At 36.2% G+C, this 21,925-nt stretch overlaps 1 long non-coding RNA gene across 1 annotated transcript; it reads left to right on the forward strand.

The window, feature by feature from the left end:
- The first annotated feature begins 4,175 nt into the window (after positions 1 to 4,175).
- Positions 4,176 to 11,274, forward strand: LOC135155192 (uncharacterized). Its single transcript, XR_010294521.1, has 3 exons — positions 4,176 to 4,310; positions 7,224 to 7,343; positions 7,702 to 11,274. It is a non-coding gene; the product is annotated as an uncharacterized LOC135155192 (long non-coding RNA).
- Positions 11,275 to 21,925: the final 10,651 nt, after the last annotated feature.

The raw sequence follows: 21,925 nt of genomic DNA on the forward strand, positions 1-21,925 counted from the left end.
ATATAGGCACTTCTAAAATTCTATGGCAACCCCAGTGCTATACTTTCAAAATTTCCTGCGGTACTTCTCATGCAGCCACCCCAGAAATATGACTGAAACTGTATCACAGACGCTACTGGTGTATTTTCTGTGGTACAGTACATGAAAAAATTAGTTTCCTTCAGTACTTGTATGGAAGCCCTGTTTGTACCACAGACTAATTTTTTTATTTCCAGTGAGGGATTTATCTTTTTTTTCAGTTTCGGGAGAGGTCAGTAGCGTATTGAGTCTTATATTTTTAGAAGGCCATATGGCTTAAAAGGGCACCATTCATTTTAAAAAGTACAATTTTTTATATGAAAATTTAATTTTGTGATAGCTAGATTGTGACATATAGGCCCTATTTCAAAATTATATTTCACCCTGTCCCATTGTGTAGGTCTATATCAGCGAGGGGGGGGGGGTTATGCCTACTGAGACTCAGAGGTTTTAAGTTTGATAGCTTCTATTTCTACGAGAAAGGGTACTATACGTACTAGATCAAAACTAGGAGCAAAGCGCGAACTGAAAAATGCGAAAAATTATTGACCCCAAAATGGGCAACTTATATTTTGAGGACTATTGTTCGTTTTCAGGGTTATTTCTTTTTCATGCGCTCTTTTAAATTTCAATTATCATTTTTGTTTTGTTTGTTCGCCACTTATTTTTCATAAAAAACAGGATGAATAATAAAAAAATGACTATATTTAAAAGGGTACGTGTTGAAATATACAGGACACACCTAACACTCTTAGAGCTTAATGGTTGTGAGGAAGCCGGGTTGAATTTCAAAGAGATATTGTAATGAATAAAAATATAAGCATGAACGTATTATTCTACTTCATCCATCTCTTTCTAACAATACAAGAAAATAATTGAAGGGGAGGTCAACGCTAGAGATAATCAATAAATAGAGTAAAATTCACAAAACAAAATGCTTAAAATTTATTCAAAATCGGATGACAAATAACGAAGTTAAGTTGAATTTTAAGGATTTGCAATATTCCCATGAAACAGTTTTATTTAGGCATGTCTCATGAATATTCATTAGGTGGGCTGATGATGTCATATCCCATGTTCTTTTGTACAATATATGAAATTAGATTTATTCAACATATTTCTACCAAGAACTTAAACAATTGGAATGACGACTAATTAACCGCATTAGTTATTTAATGCAGCAACTTTACAATGGGGACACATTATTTACACATGTATTGAAAAAATAGATAATCATAATTTCATATCTAACATTAAAAAAGAAAAATGGGAATGTCACATCATCAGCCCACCAAATTAATATTCATGACGATGTGCACACTATCTGTTTTCACAAAATATTGATAAACAATTAACATAAGAAAGTTCAGCGTTGAATGTTGATTAAAAAATAAATCTCAGTTAAAATGCTATCTAAGATTTTGTTTTACACGTTTCATAACCAAGTTTTAATGCGATTCTGGCCCCTTAAAGTTTTTATTGCGAGAAAATACATTTTTCCAAGTTTCCCATCTATTTTTTTATTTATTTTTTTTTAGTAAAAAGGACCTATTTTCTTACAAATATATTATTATAAATAAAATTACTTCAATATTTGTTCTCCTATTCACAATATTTTTTACAGGTGGAATAGGATAAACTAAAAATAGGATATTTAATTTCCATTTTAAGGCCTATTTTTTGCTTTATATCCCCGGTTTATATCTTTGCCACCTTGCAATATGTTAGCCAGGCTGGTTTATATCTATTTCTTTTTAAATCAAATAAATTTGGATATTTTCAGTCTATTTTTATGATGCGAAGCTATATATAGTTTGTAAATATGTTTTTTAATTGCAAGAACAATCTTGTATCTCTGTTCACATATGATGGCAGTTTATTTTGCTTCTTTTTTTCTAATTTGTATGAAGTTTGTATCTATATATTTTCAAACTATTTTCCATCCTTAAAGTGTCACAACCGATATCATATTATTTTTTACCTCGTTGGCAAAGTTATTATCTTTTCTTATGTTTCGCTTCAAAATGGTATCTTTATATTTGCTTGTCTTGCTCCTCCACCCCTTATCAAAATACCCTGCCGGCACTTGATCTAAGATTATTTTCTTTTACTACTTGAACCTTATAAAGGGATCTTTCCTTCGATCGCAAGAAAGGATAAAATGTGTGTTTTTGAAAAGAAATAAAATTAAAAATACATAGGATTGGAGCTGTGATTTTCCTCATTGCTTTCTTTGTCATCCTACTTGCATACTAGTAGGCCTATATAACATATTTTCAGTAAAATTGTGAGACATGTTTTTAAATCCTATCCTTATATCCCAGGACCAAAATCCAATTGAAACCAGTTGGATTTCCAACTGGTTTCAATTGGTTTCAATTGGTTTTAACTGGTTTCAATTGGTTTTAACTGGAATTTAACAATTTCCAGTTGAAACCAATTGAAACCAGTTGGGCAACTGGAAATCCTAACTGGAACCAGTTGGGTAACTGGAAATGACTTCCAATTGGAAATGATCTCTAACTGGAACCAGTTGAGTAACTGGAAATCCCAACTGGAACCAGTTGGGCAACTGGAAATCCTAACTGGAACCAGTTGGGCAACTGGAAATCCTAACTGGAACCAGTTGGGTAACTGGAAATGACTTCCAACTGGAAATGATTTCTAACTGGAACCAGTTGGGTAACTGGAAATCCTAACTGGAACCAGTTGGGTAACTGGAAATGACTTCCAATTGGAAATGATTTCTAACTGGAACCAGTTGAGTAACTGGAAATCCCAACTGGAACCAGTTGGGCAACTGTAAATCCTAACTGGAACCAGTTGGGTAACTGGAAATGACTTCCAACTGGAAATGATTTCTAACTGGAACCAGTTGGGTAACTGGAAATCCTAACTTGAGCCATGCAGTTGTGTAACTGGAAATCCTAACTGGTACCAATTGGGTAACTGGAGATGACTTCTAACTGGAAAGATGGGTAACTGGAAATTAATTCTAATTGGAACCAGTTGGGTAACTGGAAATAAAACTGGAACCAGTTGGGTAACTGGAAATGATTTCCAATTGGTTTCCAATTGGAAATTTTCCAGTTACCCAACTGGATCCAATTGAAACCAGTTAATTTGCATATTATCTGCCAGTGTGCACAGATTAATGTTTTATGAGATTCATCATCATTAACAATGTATCTATTTAATTCTTTTCAATTTCAAGTGCCACACTTTTTAAAGATAAGTATTTAGAATACTTAGCAGTGAAAACCATGTTCATAAATGTTATAGATTATAATTAAAACAGATTAAATGATAATTAGTACACCACTAACTGTTACCAAATTACATCAAATAAAAATACATATATTTGAAGATCTTCCATACAATATATACATATGAAAGTCTGTATTTAATCAATGCCCTTTACATTGGTATTAATAGACATATAATACTGCTTCTGTGTTGGCATATGAGCAATAGTTAGTGCAAATGCTAATTAATTTGTAACTAATTAAGTTCATTCCAATTAGTTCCAATTGGATCCAATTGGAAACCAATTGGTTTCAACTGGTTCCAGTTGAAACCAGTTGCCTCCAATTGGTTTCAACTGGAACCAATTGAAACCAGTTGCCTCCAATTGGATTCAATTGGTTTTAATAGGGAAAATGGAACAACTGGAACCAATTGACACCAATTGCCAACTGGTTCCAGTTGCCCAATTGGTTTTAACTGGAACCAATTGGCAACTGGTTTTCAATTGGAACCAATTGGTTTTAACTGGAACCAATTGGCAACTGGTTTTCAATTGGAACCAGTTGTTCCAATTTCCCTATTGAAACCAGTTGGCCAACTGGTTTCAATTGGTTTTGCCCTAATTGGTTTTAACTGGATTTTGGTCCTGCATGGGATTAAAAAAAAGAATAAAGAGAAAGAAAAAAATTAAAAGACATAGAAAAGAAAAAGAAAGGAAGAAGAAATAAATATTTGAATTTTACTTTATTCAATTCCTTTACGTTAATAATATGATATATAAATGATGGCGAAAATAGTCAAATTGTCTGGTTGCCAAGTAAAAAGTAAGACCCCCCCCCCCCCCCCCCTCCGAGCTCCCCGTACAACGCACGGACTGTACCGTATACGTGTTTCCGGTTCCGCCATTTGAAAAAAAAACGTTCGTAACTGCTCAGCTGAACCCGAAGCTTGATGAAGAAGGCCGTCAATATTTCAACAAAAACTAACAGAATATGGATCAGATTCGGACAACGACTTCTTAAGACATTCACACAACAGGCTAAACAGTAAGTTAGATCCATTTTTCGTAGTTTGGCGCGGCATGCACTTAAATTTCTTCGACTTTTTAATCATTACCGTACGGCCACTGCACTGCCGTTGTTCCCGATCGCTTATCGGGTGGGGGCTGATCTGCGGTGTGCGCGGCCGGGGACGGCCAACGGCTGGCTAAGTTAGTAGTATATTGATGGCGGCGGTGAGGATGTTTGTATTGTCATGATTGTAGCCAGGTCAGGGGTGGGCGCTAATGCAGTTTCGCACCGGCCGATTAATACCAGCATACCTCATCACCAATATTTGTTCCCAAATGTCATGACAAGTCTCTCAGTCACATTTGAAGTCAATATATCCACCACTTTTCAAAATATCGTGATCGGGAATGGCTGTAGGCCTAGCCAGGCGGCTTCTAGAGAGTGAAAATCATTTACTAACGTAACTTCGTAAGGTCACTCTCATATGAAGCCAGGGATCCTTTCTCATATACCCACACAGAGGAAGCCAAAACTTGAAACTTTCACCCCCGGCCCCGAGATTTCTACTTTCCTTCTAAAAGATCTAGCCTAACGTTAGACCTAAATCATGTACATGGGATAAAACTTAATTTCCAACATTTCTACGCTCTCGTCGTTATTTTTGAAGAAGAAATTCATTCCAAAAAATGCGAAAAATATCATGATTAGACGGAAGAGACTTGCCCGATGTTTACGCCGCCATCTTGTTTTCTATTGTTCTTCGCCAACGTTACAGACGCGAACTTCGAGACCATGAACTCGATCTGATATTCTGAGTGACAGAGGTGGGATTTTATGGGGGTGGGGAATATAAAATTCATGCAACATCTTGATTTTTAAAAAGAATTAAAACTAATATTCTTACTTTACACAAAGTTTCATTTAGTTCCATGCTTTTATCAGTCTCAAAATTGGTGATTTAGAGCCAACATGAAGTTCCTCACACATATTTATAATTCGCTGCCGATTTCAAAACATTGCATGCGGATGCAATATTCGCGAGATACCGGGCCTGGTCTGACCCGACCGACCTCACACGCATGCGATGTATTGAATATTGATACGTGTGAGAAACTTCATGTTGGCTCTAAATCATCAATTTTGAGACGGATAGAGGCATGGAGAAGAACTGAAACTTTGTGTGCAGGAAGAATATTAGTTTTAATTTTTTTAAAGAGCGTGATGTTGCATGAATTTGATATCCCCCCCCCCCCATAAGATCCCACTTTTTGTCACTCGGAATATCAGATCGACAGATCCAGTTCACGGTCTCAAAGTTTGGGTAGGTGGAGCGTAGTGTAGCAATAGTGAAGTGGAGTGGAGCCTGCACAAACTTCCCTCGAGGTAGGCAATCCCACAAATTTAAAAGAGGTTTCTATAAAATCAAGTCCGGCCTTCTATGAACATGACAAACTTACGAAAAGATGTGAAGTCAATTCACCCTAAATATCATCAATATCCCTCAAATAGCTTCATTTAAGCACTAATTTCTCTTCCGGTTGATAAAATATGGATCCGTCTTTAATTTCCAAAATTGTTCGTCTAACTAGCTAAAGGACGCATGTTTTATCTACATATTAAAGACACGTAGAAAAGACTAGGCACAAAGACTATTATACATGTAAATCGATGCAAAGCATTACGCGATGTCGGCAAAGTGCCCAATCTTCTTATTGTAAAGACTTTAGCGACAATAACAGACTGTGAGTAAGGTTAAAATGCTCCTCTACTTTTAATGTTTTCATTAGTGCTGTTGTCGGGAACAAAAATCCATGTCGACATGTCGCTTAAAAATTAATCCCGACATCGACAATGTCGACATGAAAAAGGGACCGTAATTTAGCCTGGGCTCCCTAACATAAAAAAAAAGCATTCGATCGTGGAACAACACTCTCAATCAAATATATTCACCTTGACACGAGTGATATCCCCACACTAGATCTATATAATACAGGCTCAGTTCGGGAATTGAGCTTCCAAAATCACCGATTTAATCCACATTTTTTTTCTGGAGAATCAAGTTTTTGTACCAGGATCCGGTTTCGAAAGCATTGCTCAATAACACTCGTAGCCAATTTGAGAATCACCAATTACAACAGTGATCATTGCTGCAAACGCAAGCTCCTCAATTTGACAATGAAAAGTAATGAAAATCGACCGATAATTTCAGTATCACTTCCGCGGCGATCCGTGCAACGATCTCCAAACGAATGAAGGGAAGTTTTCTGTGACTTCGTGATATGAAGTAAGCGCTCAATTGCGGCAGTCACAACTTTGACAAAAACACGTGTTCGCTGCTGCTCACGTTTATGTGAAAAGTAATGCATTGAGGAGCAACGTATTATCAAGCACGGTGAATAGCGCGCGATGGGTACATATTTCCGTGGATGGGTACGGTGAATGCTACTCTCGCTATAACGGGATATCGAGGGCGGCTCGATCGGGCAGGCCGGCCCTGCACTGACGTATTTCTACTGCCGCACAGCTCGCAGATATTCTTTTTTCATTTAATGCGCTGCTAAGCTGAATAAACCTTTTAATCGCGCCAATTACTGTGGATAAATGCTTCTAACTTTTCAGCTAATCTTTACACTCGTGATTGTAGGCTAGACCCCTTTTTATTTTATGTTTACATGTCGATGTGGGTGCGTGCATGTCGACATGTCGGAATTTTGAAAATCCTTCGTATGTCGACATCAATGTCGATATGAGGCCTATCGACAACAGCACTAGTTTTCATTGATTTTATGTTGAATATTATTAAAGAATATGACTCTTTGCACCTGAATTGTAACACTGAAATATGGAAATGAAGAAGTTTTATCATGTATTTTTATTACATCATGAATTTGTATTAACCTGCAAATAAAATTTTACTATGTCACTCAAATTCATTTCATTTCATTAAAGATTCAAAGAGGGATCTCTGGATGATCGAGCAGCAAGTCCAGCATTATGTGGGAAAGATACTACAGGTGTACACAGAAAAGGCCATGTTCTTGTACAAGACACGGTTGGAGTTCATAAAAGGTGATTATATAGGCATTCACTTCAGTAGATATTATAATTACAAAATTAAGCAGATTGTATTCATGCAGTGGCATACAGTGTAATCCTTGTTAGAAGATGTAGATTTATTCTTCATTGTTTTATTAAAGAGTTTCAATATGTGCTTATGACAATTTGTTTGCATTATAAATTGTTTGTCACTCTTCGGCTTAGTTTGCTTTTATAAGCAAGAATATGCTAAGAGAGATAGCCGCAAGGACCTCATTATCCGATAGATATGTACTTGTGAAAAGAGATCTAGATGGGAGCAAAACACCTTATTTCTTGTATATTTATGTTGTTCATGTTATCATAATGGTATGTGTTTTTTTTTCTACAGATTAAGCTGCCTCGTGCTATACAGACTTGGATAAAAACAAGCTGTCCAATGAATGGTGACTACTCAAGAGGAGCCAGAAAGTCAACTAAAGCCAGGGTATTTTGGGAGTTGATATGGCCGGGGAAGGGGGGAGGGGGGGTTTCCAGGGCCCCCCCTTCCTTGAGATCTTGACCGCACAATCGCGTCTAACATTGGCACATGGGTTGTCTAGGGCATAATTTACAAAATTAAATTGTAAATTATTTCACGCAAATTGTTAGTAAGTGATAATACTAATTTATGCGTAATTAGAATACAAAATCATACTTTTTCCTCTATTGCATTGACTTTGTACACAAAATCACGTTTTTGAGCAATTTTTGGTATGACATGTACTTACATAATGTCACGTTATTACAGAACCACGTACCGGGTGACACAAGATTGGTCTCAAAAGATGCACAAGACTAGAAAGAGGCATGTTTTAAAAAAATTGTGCGACAGCATGGTCGCAAAATTTTTGGAAGGGGGGGGGGGGTCAAATTGGTCCAATTTAACTAAGGGTTAATAACTGGGAGGCTGTTAGCTGCCTTTTTACTTTCAAGTCTTGCACATCTTTTGAGACCAAATTTGTGATGCCTGGGTACGCTGTTCCGAAATTTCGCAACATGTTTATGTATTAATCCAACACAAATACTGTTTCTTGCTAAAAATTCACAATTAGTATACCAGTAATATACATTTATCAAATCAAATTATTTAATTACATTTATAATCATAAAAGCTTTGATAAAGTATAAAAAAAAACAAAGAGTTGTATGTAGGCCTGGGACTTTCGGGTTTTTTCTCTTCGGGTACCCGTGGTAATTTTCGGGTGGGTACCTGAAAATCATGTCACTTGAAATATGACTGGTGGAAAAACCCCATAGGTGACGTCATCAAGCCAATGCGATGCAAGCCAATTTATGAATGAAAATATAGTAAGCATGCGCATTGCAAGCCTCCCGTGCCCCACGCAGTATTCCATCGAAACAAGTTTCAATACTCTGTCACCTCGTACCAAAATCGACCTAGAATTCCACTTTCCTATATATCATATGAATTATAAAAGGTTTTCTCACCGATACTGCACAGGTAAGCAAATTGTTATTCTTGCTTTTCCGTCAAAATCTTACGAAGTAGCATCGATATTACATCGTGTTCGTGAGTTTGTATCGCTACGTGAACAAAGTCAATTGATTTCCGGGTTTCGGAGCGTCAAATGCGCCAGCCAATCACGATCGTGTTCCCATTTTCGGTTTATGATGAACTAAAAATGGTAACAAGAACGTGATTGGCTGGTGCTTCGTAGGTCGATTTTGGTATGAGGTGACAGAGTATTGCAGACTTGTTTTGACGTAATACTGCGTGGGGCTGAGGCTTGCAATGCGCATGCTTACTATATTTTCATTCATAAATTGGTTTGCGTCGCAGTGGCTGGATGACGTCACTGCGCTGCAAAAGAAACATGGCGATGATTGAACGATCTCGGTCACATCATCATCACTTGAAAACTTGTATATTTATGGATATTTAGAGGGTAATTGGTGAAATTCAAAATGAGGCTTGTGTACTTTTGTAATGAGTTACAATCATGTCTTACACTACGCAATACAAATCAAATACATGTACATTATACTGGTGAGCAATTTTCGGGTATCGGGTATTGATTTTTCTACTCGGGTACCCGGGTTTTAGTCCCAGCCCTAGTTGTATGAAAATTTTCAAAAATAATGAAAGGTAAAAGAAAACAAGATTACAATGTCCATTGCAAGGGGGCTAGTCTAGCTATTCAGGATAATTGGGATTTTATTCAGTTTTTAATTGACATAACATTATGACAAGATCCCTCCATTTAGTGTATAAACAGCACATGGCCATGATTGAAATTCATATAACATTAAAGTATGCAAACCAGGCAGCTACATGTACATGTAGGACTCACTGCTTGTCAATTCTATTGTCTGCCAGGGTCAAGTGACATACAGTGCACATGTATAACATGTGTGAAAGTACATAAGAAAATCAGCTTTTTATTTTTGTACTGTAACATTGGGTGAGCTGGTGATCACTTTGGATATGATGCTCTTCATATTGGTTTATTTTATGTATATGAATTTTTGGATAATCATTAAGAATTAAAGCCATTTACTTAATATATGGAAGCATAAGCCCATCAAAGAACAGAATTATGTCATGTACAGCTAATTTATTTTGCGTGATATTACAATTGTAATTGTTTACTTGAGCAAGTAATTTGAATTGCTGCATGACCTAAACAATGACATGTTCCAATTCGAATAGTAACATGACCTAAAGAAGAGTTACTCCACCTCGATTGAGAGTGCTTATGTTAAATAATTGATGTTGCTACTTCAAATAATTGAGGTCAATCAAATTGGTCATAATTATTCAAGTCAATTTTGAGCTATATGTCATAATTAATTAGGTCATATACTAATTGAAATTACTAAATGACTCGAGTAGGTATGAATTCACATTGCCACATGACCTTAATTATTTTATGTAGCAACATCAAGTATTGAACGTCATTTAGTTATCAATTATGACATGTAGCAAATCAAATTACATGCCGCAATTTCGTGTTTATGATGGGCTCATGCTTACATTCATATATAACCCTTCAATATGTAGTTGGAGCAATTCTTAGACAAGAAGACTGTGTAAAATGATATGCCTATTCAATGTCAAAAAGGTTAATGTCTCAATAGATTTGATCTACGTTTTGGCAAAGTAATCTTATGTTCATATTTTTTCTAACCTATGGTGAACGTTCTAAATCATGTGAAATTCATTCAAAAATATCTTTCAGTATTTATGGACTTAAGTGAATTCTGAGCAAAATGAAGTGATTATGATTACGTTCATGTACTTTAAGTTTATACTGGTGATCAACACATCATAATTTCATCCCTTACTGTATGTGCACCATGCATTATCTGTACATGCAGAAGTGGTTATCCATTGTTTCATAACATGGTTGAGTAAAGGATGTTCTGCTTTTAGTATTAAGCCAATCGGGTGTTGACAAGAAGGGGAAAATGCAATTGCTCAGCTATTACAGTTTTTTTTGCAACCATAATACTGGTTAAGCCTTGGTTACATTCGCCGGCTCGTGGCCTTACGTCGAGTCAAAATTAACAGTCTTAATCATCCTTGTACCAGCTACTACCAGCTACACGTGGGTGGTTTGTACAGGAATACCTAAAACTGCTGATTTTGTCTCGCCGTAAGGCAACCGGTCAAGGAATGTGACCAAGGTATTAATAATAATCGCTTATTGTTGTGTTAGAGGGAAGGATTCTGGGTCGAATCTAGCTTTCTTTATGTGATCTCAAAATGGCAGCAATGTATGAATAGTGAAAGTAGTTCATGTGGCATCTCAATGTTCATGGATATAAATCTTTGTACATGTCTTATCCTAAAGATGAAATGTTACTGCATTATTCTAGCAGTCATTTATGATATCAAAGATGTTCTATACTGTGCATAGTACAGCTCATACATAATAAAGGTATGTGAATATGCTTTTAACGTCTTTGCAAATTTGTGGGTTTTTTCACGCCTCTTTTCATTAGTCAAGATGTCAAAGTTGTTGTGCTGGATCACAGGAAATTCTTACAAACTACTACGCCTAACAAACCAGTGCAGGACGGTGTCGTGAGAAAATCGCACAGACTACTACAGGACAATACCATAGGATTGTCACAGGAAATCAACAAGAATACCCCTGCAGGATTACCACAGTAAAGTATCACAAGAAGGCTGCAGGATGAGACCAATAATGCCACAGAAGATATCAAAGATCAGTATCACAGGAATACCACAGGACAGTACTGCAGGAATTGTCCTGCGGTAAGGTCTCTTGGTATTCCTGCAGTACTGTCCTGTAGTACTGTTCTGTAGTACTTTCCTGTGATACTGGTCTGCGGAATTCCTAAAGTACTGTCCTGTCATACTGTCCTGTGATACTATTTATCACCACAGGATAGTATCACAGGACAGTACTACAGGAATACCAGACCAGTATCACAGGACAGTACTACAGGAATACCAGACCAGTATCACAGGACAGTACTACAGGAATACCAGACCAGTATCACAGGACAGTACTACAGGAATACCAGACCAGTATCACAGGACAGTACTACAGGACACAGTACCAGAAGCCTGCGGTACTCCTGTAGTACTGTCCTGCGATACTGTTCTGTAGTACTTCCCTGTGATACTGGTCTGCGGTATTCCTGTAGTACTGTCCTGTCATACTGTCCTGTCATACTATCCTGTCATACTGTCCTGTCATACTATCATGTGATACTATCCTGTGATACTATCCTGTGATACTGTCCTGTAGTACTAATAGTAGTGTGGTAGTGGTTGTAGCGGTTGTAGCGGTTGTGGTGATCGTGTCCTGTCATACTTCCTGCCATACTTATGCGGTTATTACCACAGGAAGTATCACAGGACACGGACCTGTTGTACTCCTGTTGTACATTTCTGTAGTACCGTCCCAAATTACGTGCACGTAATTCCTGCAGTACTTTCCTGCGATACTTCCTGCAGTACATATCACAGAGTACTACAGGAATTTTTTGTAAGGGGAAGCAGACTTGAATACGGTAGCAGATGTGAAGGTCAATTATGAACCCCATCTCACCATGGTTGACCGGAAGGTCATTAACGCGTCACCGAAACAAAATCTTCCATGATATGCTATATCTGCTATGCGACCCCAACGCAGTTCAACAACCTGGTAGAAATGCATTGCTCCGATCCGAAGACCTATGTGTATGACCTCTTCACAAATTGATCAGGTGCTTCGAGATGCTGCTTCACATTGCTTTACCGATCTGAGATTTAAAAAAAATGGCGTGTATCATCGAATGGAGACAAGGACTTGATCCAAAGGAAAAAGAAAGTGATCAATGATCGCTTCAAGGAAGAGCTTGGAATCAAAGTGGATGATCCTAAACAAGGTGCAGGAAATAAAAACGATGGCAACACAGCTAGAAGAGCTCTCAAGAACGAAAAGGCCTTTGCAGATATTTGTGGTTTGGACGAAGGGCTAATCCATAGGTGCAGAATAGTTTTGTTGGCTTTATTTTGAAAACTTCCATTGGATGCCAACAAGTTCGGAAAATACTGTCGTGAAACAGCAGAATTACAACTGGAGCTCGATCTACCCTTGGTATCGATTCCCTGTAAGCGTTGCAGGTGGCCTTAACAGATGTTTTGAATAGTTAAACTACAATGTATATTGTGTTGATTTCGATATGGCATGCAGTGCCAAGCTATTTTATCTGAATTTTTAATTTGGGTTGTAATTCACTATTGAAGCCTTAAGAAACTGGTATGAATAGTAGACCATGTCGTCTTTGGACAAATATTTTAACAGACTGGAAGTTTTACAGATGGTTGTTTGTATGCTTACATTGTTCTTTTCTGGTTTAATATAGGTAGGTTATAGAATTTTAAATGGGTGACGCATATTGGTGGTTAGAAGAAATCAGTTGCCTTCTTGATTCGTGCTCATGATAATTCTAATAGCTCTGTATAATGGCGATAATAGAGCAGATACACCTTAATTGGAGTTGTTAAACTTCTATAGACCTGTTGGGGTTTGGTCTGAGTTGTTTGTGATTTAAATTCTGGTTCCCGTACTCGTATAGTATTTGTTTGGGGTGGGGACCTGATTTTGTTTGGTCCGGGGTCGTAGTCCGTCCGAATTTGTTTGGATCCCTGTAATTTAGAGTGCTTGTTAGATCACTTTTATTTATTTATTTATTTTTGTCTTCTTTCATTGTCGGAGGAGGGGGTTTTGCCTACGATAGTCATGGACGTTCCCCCTTTGCCTCTTGCTCATAGCATGAAGTTTACTCTTCGGAGTAACCCTGGGTTTTTTGGGGGGTCTGGGATGGGAGGGGACGGGGGCTCTAATTTATGGGATCCCCTTGGGTGGGGGATTGGCTCCGGTGTTAGAATATTTGTTTTGTATCTGATTTTTTATGAGTCTCCACATTAGTTGTAAATTGATCTCCCTCAATGTGAAAGGAATTAGAGATAGTGATAAAAGAGACCGTATCTTTTTTTTTGGTGTAAAGATAAAGGGGCCGATATTGTCTTTTTGCAAGAAACCTTTAGTACTAGGGAATGTGAGGGTAGATGGGATTCGTCGTGGGACGGCACCAGTTATTTCAGTAATGGTTCAGCTCATAGCAAGGGTGTATTAGTTTTAATTGCGCCAACGGTAGATATGGAGATATTACAAGTCTTAAGAGACAATGAGGGTAGATTTAGATTTATAGATTGTAAGTTTCAAGGGGTTAGGTTGATTTTATGAAATGTATTTAGGAAATGTATATTTTCCTACAAGAAATTTTGAAAAAGAACAATTGCAATTTCTCAAAAAAATACGAAATACCCTTGCTAAGTTGAATAAAAATAAATACCCTGTTATAATAGGTGGTGATTTTAACATGATTAGGGACAATAATTTAGATTATAACGGACAATCTCAAAATAGGATTTCAAATAGATTCAATCGAGACTTTGGAAAATTTATGGAAGACTTTCAATTTTTTGACGTTTGGAGATGTAGACATCCCCTGAAAAGACAATGCACATACATGCAAAAGAACCCCTTCATGCAAAGCAGACTTGATTACTGGATAATTTCTGAATGTTTAGAGGAAATGGTTATAAAGTGCGATATAATTCCATCTGTGGCCCCTGATCATCATTCAATTTTTGTACACTTATTCGATAAAACAAAAAATAAAGTTAATGCAAGGAAGAGGTCATATTGGAAATTTAATAATAGTTTATGTGAAAATGAAGATTATGTTAAAGAATTAAAGAAAGAAATTCGTGAATTGAGAAATGAATTGCAATCTGAAATAAAAGTTAAGAGGTTGTTATGGGATTTTCTAAAAATGAAAATTCGAAGTTTTACCCAAAAATTTTCGAAAAAATTGGCTGATAAAAGAAGGAAAATGAAAACGGATTTAGACAGAGAAATACAGTTTTTAGAAGAACAATTGAAAGATCGTACTGATGCAAATACTTTAGAAAAACTAGAAAATACAAAAGAGAAATTAAGGGAAATTTATAGTTATGTTAATGAAGGTGTTAAGGTTCGATCTCGTGCCTCCTGGTATGAATGTGGTGAAAGAGACTCGCGTTATTTCAACCAGTTGATGCAAAGTAATGAAAGAAAAACCACAATTAAAAAAATTAAAACCACAGATGGAAACATCTGTTGTGATGAAAAAAGAATAAGTGAAGAAATTGGGAAATTTTACAGTAGGTTGTATGATAAAGTAGAGTGCGTGTGTTCGGATAACCTCTTTGATGAATTTTTTCAAGGATTACCTAAATTGGCGGAGACATCTCGAGAACTCTGTGAAGGGTTAATAAGTAATAAAGAATGTCTAGAAATTTTAAAAGAATTGAAACATAATAAATCACCTGGAAATGACGGTCTTTCTTCGGAGTTCTACTATATGTGACGTACAACCCCTGACACCATCGACGACAGAACTAGCCAAGTCCATGTAAAGTACCGTGCAACTGTTCAGGTTCAGTCTGCAATTTAATATAAACAATAAACACTTGTTAAGTCAACATGTCTTGTAACAGATACATTTTCTCACATGTATCATGAAATTATTTCTTTTCCTTTTAATTTATATGCAAATAAATATCATCACGCAAATAAATATCTATCTTGCTTGAAATACTAATATTTTGTTGTATCAAGTGTCATTCTTTCAATATAGCCTACGCTTACATCAGCTGTATTCTCACAACCTTCTTCGATTAAATCAAACCTCTACTCAAGGCATTCTCATGAGCCTCTACCAGCTTTGAAATATCTCAACTTTGTCTAACATTGCCCCTTTTTGTCTCACATGAACTACACTAATTGTCATAAATGTACTCCAAATTTATACAGGCCTTTGTTTTAGTCATAGCCCTCAATACATGTATATTAACTGTAAACAAAGAACTCATATAGTCATATTTTCTTGTAATTCTCGCTACCCCAAATAGGAACAAAAATCTCATAATGCGCGAGACAAGATAATTTTCACTCCGTCGGGTCGTCATCACCACTTCCGGTTTAGAGTCATGCTCGCGCGAGGTTCGCGATACTGAGTTTTCCACCACGCTGAAATCGATGCCAATCAGCGTAACATGTACAGAGTATAATACTTTTTATTACATTTGGTCAGTTTTGATTCCATTTGAATTATAAATAAAAATAAAAAATATATTTCACGTGAAAATAATTTTTATTCATGTTTTTATTTGGTAAAAAAAAAATCAAACAAATAATGAATATCCTAAAATTTTGCATTTAGCGACCGGCCTGACATCACGATCGTATTCAACTAGACGCTAAATATATACAGCATTCATTTCGTTCAATTTTTTGTCGACCACAAAATGGATAAAAATCAGTTTCGGAACTTAAAGGAGAATGAAACCCTTGAAACCAGCTGAATCCATATCAAAGAGAAAAATCAAAGAAACATATTGTTGAAAGTTTGAGGAAGATTGAATGAATAATAAGAAAGTTATGAGCATCTGAATATTGAGATCACTAATGCCATGTAGATCCTCCCATTGGCAATGCGACCAAGATCTGTGATGTCACACACGTACAACTCCCTCATTACCCTAGTACTTATTTCACTTATATTCTCACTTTTATAGAGTCTATCACAAGATGAGGTGTTCTCTTTGTGAGAGGACAAGTACAGAGGTTTCACAACATTATATCATTGATGAATCGTTTGTCATATGATTAGAATGAGCAAAAAGAGATGTTTTGGGGTATATTTTCAATGTCCAAAAGGGGAGAGTTGTTCATCTGTGACATCATAGATCTTGGTCGCATTGCCAATAGGAGGATCTCCATAGCATTAGTGATCTCGATATTCAAATGCTCATAACTCTTCTATTGCTAGTCCTATTTTACTCAAACTTTTGTTGATCTTATTCTTTGATTTGTCTGCTTTCACAAAAGCTAACTTGCTCCAAGAGTTTCATTCTCCTTTTAAAAAATCTTAACTGACAGATGAATACCGTGCAATTGAAAGCGTCGGGCAGAATTAGTGACTTTAGCAGAAAAGGCTGTAAAACTGTTAAACTGTATCGTGAAAGAGAGGGTTGTGATCACGAACTTTCCGAGCGAAAGCGACGTTGTGTTGTTGTGCATGACGGCACTGTTGATCTGAATGGCAAAACAGTGCATTGGACTTCCGAACAGGAAGTTGTAATACCGAAAAAGCTATCCCATAATGCAATGCACGTTACAGGGATTTTCCCGAATCTCGGCGAAATCGCTATTGTTCGCCATTATGTATTAAACACACATAGCGTGCACTTTCACATGCACTTTCATTCACATATTGAAACTCACGATACAGTAATTTGGCACTTCAAATAATCATACTTAAATCCCATGAAATTACAATTGAATCAGTTGTATAGATAATTCAACTATTTAACTTCAAGATTAAATGCTCGTGTACTCACATCATTGGGCTTGTATGCAATTTTAAACCAAAATTAATGGCATCGTTGGGCAACAAAACAACTCCAAACTCAGAATATTTAGCAGCACGCTTTGACAACGCCCTCACTGGCCAAACTTGTATTTCGCTTCGAAATCATCGCTTATGACGTCAGTCTCGCCAATTCACACCCGACAACTATACTTTTTGGCCGGATATTGGAGATTTAGTTAAAGATGCCTTAAATGAGGCATATTGGTCCGGGGAATTAGCATCGTCGCAAAAACAAGCAGTTATTACGTTAATCGCTAAAGATGGGAAAGATCCTCTTTTATTGAAAAATTATAGACCTATATCCCTTCTTAACGTGGATTATAAAATTTTAACAAAAATTTTGGCTAAGCGAATCAAGAAAATACTTAATGAAATCGTTAGGGGATCAGGTGGGTTACATACAAGGTAGAAGTATTGGTGAGGCCATTCGTACTATTATAGATGACGTTATTTTTCATACATCCCATTTTAATCTACCTGGTTTTTTTGTTAGCTATAGATATTTTGAGAAGGCCTTTGACTCGTTATCTCATCATTTTCTTCAAAAGGCTCTGACGGCTTTTGGTTTTGGTATATCCTTTCAGAGATGGGTCAAAGTTTTGTATACCGATACTCTAAGTTGTGTTTTAAATGAAGGAAATTCCACCGGTTATTTTGAAATAAAAAGGGGGTGAGGCAAGGGGATCCTCTTAGTCCTTACCTTTTTATTTTGTGTATTGAAGTAATGGCTCATAAATTACGAAAAGATAATCTGATTGAAGGAATTAAATTTGGAGATAAAGAAATTAGATTAGCACTTTATGCAGATGATATGACAGTTTTTGCTCGTAATGTAAAATCAGTTGATAGACTAAAAGTTTTATTTGCAGATTTTGAAAAACTTTCTGGATTAAAAATCAATAATGAAAAAAATAAAGTATTAAAATTAGGCTCATGTCAGCATTTGGATTATGACTTCTCCTTCGGCGAGATCGTTGATTTTCTTAAAGTTTTAGGAGTATTTTTCACCCTAGATGAACATAAGAAAGAAGATCTAAATTACAAAGAAATCTTAAGCAAAATTAAAACACTCTTGAACTTTTGGAAGCTAAGGGATATAACGCTTATGGGGAAGATTCAACTATTAAAGGTACATATCTATTCTAAAGTCCTCTATCGAGCGTCTCTTACTCCTGTTCCTAAGTGGGTTTATGAATCATTGGATGAATTAACTTTTGATTTCTTATGGAAAGGTAAGAAAGACAAAATTAATAGGAATACAATGTTTTTAGACTATAAGCAAGGAGGATTAAAGATGTTAAACTTCCATGTGCAGGTAAAGGCACAGCAAATAATGTGGATTAAAAGACTTTTAAATAAAGATGAAGATATGAAATGGAAACAGTACTTTAATTTTGCCACTAAACATTTGGGTGGAGATTTGATATTTTCATGTGACTATATACCAGGTTTATTGAAAGTAACAGCTTCCAAATTTTACATGGACTTATTAGAAGAGTGGGTAAATATAAGACATATTAGAAGTATAGAGTTTGGGAAAGTGGTGATTTTTAATAATAAGCTTATTCGATATAAAGGGAGTTGTATATTTGATAAGATCCTATACGATAAAGAGGTTTATAAATTGCATCATATTTTGGATAATAATGGTAAACTAAAATGTGATACACATTTTCTTAATTTGAATTTAGATGCAAATGATGTTGAAAAAATCAAGCATATATATGCCTGTTTACCCGTTAGTTGGAAGAACAATATCGAAATAAATGCAAAGCATAACTCTGGCATCGATTTCAATTTGGGTAAGAAAACAACTAATTTAATGCTTTTAAAATCAAAAGAAATATACGAACAGCTGTTGAATAAAAATGACATTAAACCTTCTATTTTCGACAAAATTAGAACGAATTATGATCTTACCAATAAGGAAGTAGAAAGTATATTTTTAAGACTAAGATATTGCACACTGAATAGTCGATTAAGGGAGTTTCAGTATAAACTCTTGCATAAAATTATATACACTAACCACCACCTTTTCCGTTTTGGTCTTGTTTCGACCAATTTATGCTCATTTTGTGAAAAGGAAGAAGAAACGTATGAACATCTATTTTATACTTGTGAATTTTCAAAATCACTTTGGGATCTGTGTGCAAGAAGTTTAAATTTTGAAATGAATAAATTTAGTTGGCAGGAAATTCTTTTCGGGAAGCAGGAGAAAAGTAATGGTAAATATCAATTAATTAATCATGTTTTGATTTTAGTTAAATATCTTATTTACAAAATCCGAGAATTAAAAAAACCTCCTTCATTGGATGAAATAAAAAAAATAGTATTAGGGGGATCAAAGAGAAGAAAATAATTTAGCAACAAAGAGGGGGACTCATACAATCCATTTCTCTAAATGGGAAAACTTAATTATTAGACCATTTATTGCAGCCCAGAGCCAGCTCTCTACCGGATAGGGGATGGGGGTGTTTTAGGGAGGGGGGAAGGGGGGTTTGGTCCAGGGCTGAGTTTGTTGTTGAGATTGATTTTATTTGAGTGAAGAGGCCGATGCAATGGGTTTAAAAAAAAAATATGCTGATGGCTTCAATTCGTTAGGTTTTATTAATGATTTATTTTTGTGTATTTGACACTAAAAAAAATTCAATATGTTGAATTTATTGTAGAAGTTTATTCTTAATGCATATTATTATTATCAAGGTTATTTATAATTATGTTTTAGAAGATGTCTGACATGATTGTGTTTTATTGTAACATTCAAGAAAAAAATGATGTTAAATTTATCAAGTTGTCAAGATATTTATCAATTTGTAAAGACATCAAACTTATATTTGTTATATATATTTTATTTTGTATATGAATTGAAGTTGTCAATAAAAACCACTGAATACAAAAAAAAGTCCACGTATTATTAGTCTATCGTGCCACTATCTTGTCATCTTCAGTCCTGCCAACCGGATTGATGAGTGAGGAGGCGCAAGAAGCCAGGAACAAAGACAATAAGATCTACAGACGAATGCATGCGATAAAGACATATCGTACAGACACCATGAATGATGTATGCAGACTAATGGTAACAGGTGACATTGTGATTAGTAGCAAGTCTTTAAGAGTACAACAATCACAGCCTCTTCCTCCTGATGTTCAAAGTATGCTAAAAGATCCTCTCACCAAAGACATAATAGATGGTGAGATAGCAGAGAGAGACTCTGATTCGGAACAACTTTGTATTCGCCGTTCTTGGTGAAATAGGTAGGCCTTATAGTGATTAACCTGCAGAGGACCCTCTATTATTTATTATTGGAATCATTATTTTAAAGGTTTCACTGTTCACTTCTGGTATCAATCCATTTTAATTCATGTAGGTGTGGTTAGTCATTGTACCAGGGAATGAAAGTACTCCTTTGCATTTTTTTTTACAATTTCACTTTGAATTTTACAATTCCGGATTAATGGTAGGGCGCCCTCTTTAAGCGATACTCAAGTCACCAATTGATTTTTTTGTACCCCGAGCACAGACTTTTCTTGTTTGTTTGCCTGTTTGCTGTTTGCTAATATGCTTAATTATTGCTAAAATTTCTCTGAAACTAGTTTCTGAAAATTTGAAACTTATTGTAGAATTTAAAACATGTAATTTCTTCTCAAATGTTAACAGCCAATCAGAAAACGGTATTTTGACGACGTCATCCTTATTTGAAAATACTTTTATTGAATTCTGCGGGTGAAAATATCCCTATCTTCCAAATTCAATCGTACAAATGTGTGAATAATGGGTTTTGGCGCACTTTTGATTCAGTCTGGCCCACTGTGCGGCGTAGGCCAGTCATGCCAACCAGCCCTACCCTACTAGAAAGCTCAGGGGATCTGCTACCTGCAATTATGGCAATAGAGAAACTACTGGATGCAAAGATTGATAAACTGAACAGTCGCTTTGATATTTTAGAAAGCAAAATAGCCACGAAGGTGTCGCAGATAGAAAGTAAGCTGGACAGCTTTGCGGAGTCCTTAAAATTATTTTTTAAAGAGATTAAAGAAGTTAAAAAGATAGAAATACACAGAATCCAAAACAAATTGAAAGAGGAAAGACTGAATCGTGATGACAGAATGTCATCTTACATTTGCAGGGAGAATCTTGTAATAATGGAGATCCCGGAGCTCACAGAGAAGGAGGATACAGACAAATTGGTAAGAGCATTCTATCGGAGAAGCCTGAAAATTGAACAAGGAGTGATACGAGAAATAGAGTATCAGATGGTGCATCAAGTACCAGCTGTGACAAACCCACGTCCTATCAAAGAGCGCTTTCTCCGTCATAGTGATAAAGTGAAAGCTTAACAGAATGGCCGTCAACTGAAAGGCACATCTTTCTACATCTTGGATGATCTTCCGAAGAGAGTCCGCCTGGGGCGTAGCCGCCAACTCCCAGCTCTTCGAGCCGCTAAAGAAGAAGGAAAAATTGCGTTTTTCTCAAGAGCAGAACCGTGGAAGCTGGTCATCATCGAGAGGGAGGACGAGGGAAGGAATGCGACGAGAGATAGAAGTAGAAATACCAACGCGGAAAAGGATTCTGGAGATAATCGAGCAACGGGTAATGTTAAGCAATTAAC

Source organism: Lytechinus pictus, chromosome 8, assembly GCF_037042905.1.
Source record: "Lytechinus pictus isolate F3 Inbred chromosome 8, Lp3.0, whole genome shotgun sequence".
NCBI classification, from domain to species: Eukaryota; Metazoa; Echinodermata; class Echinoidea; order Temnopleuroida; family Toxopneustidae; genus Lytechinus; species Lytechinus pictus.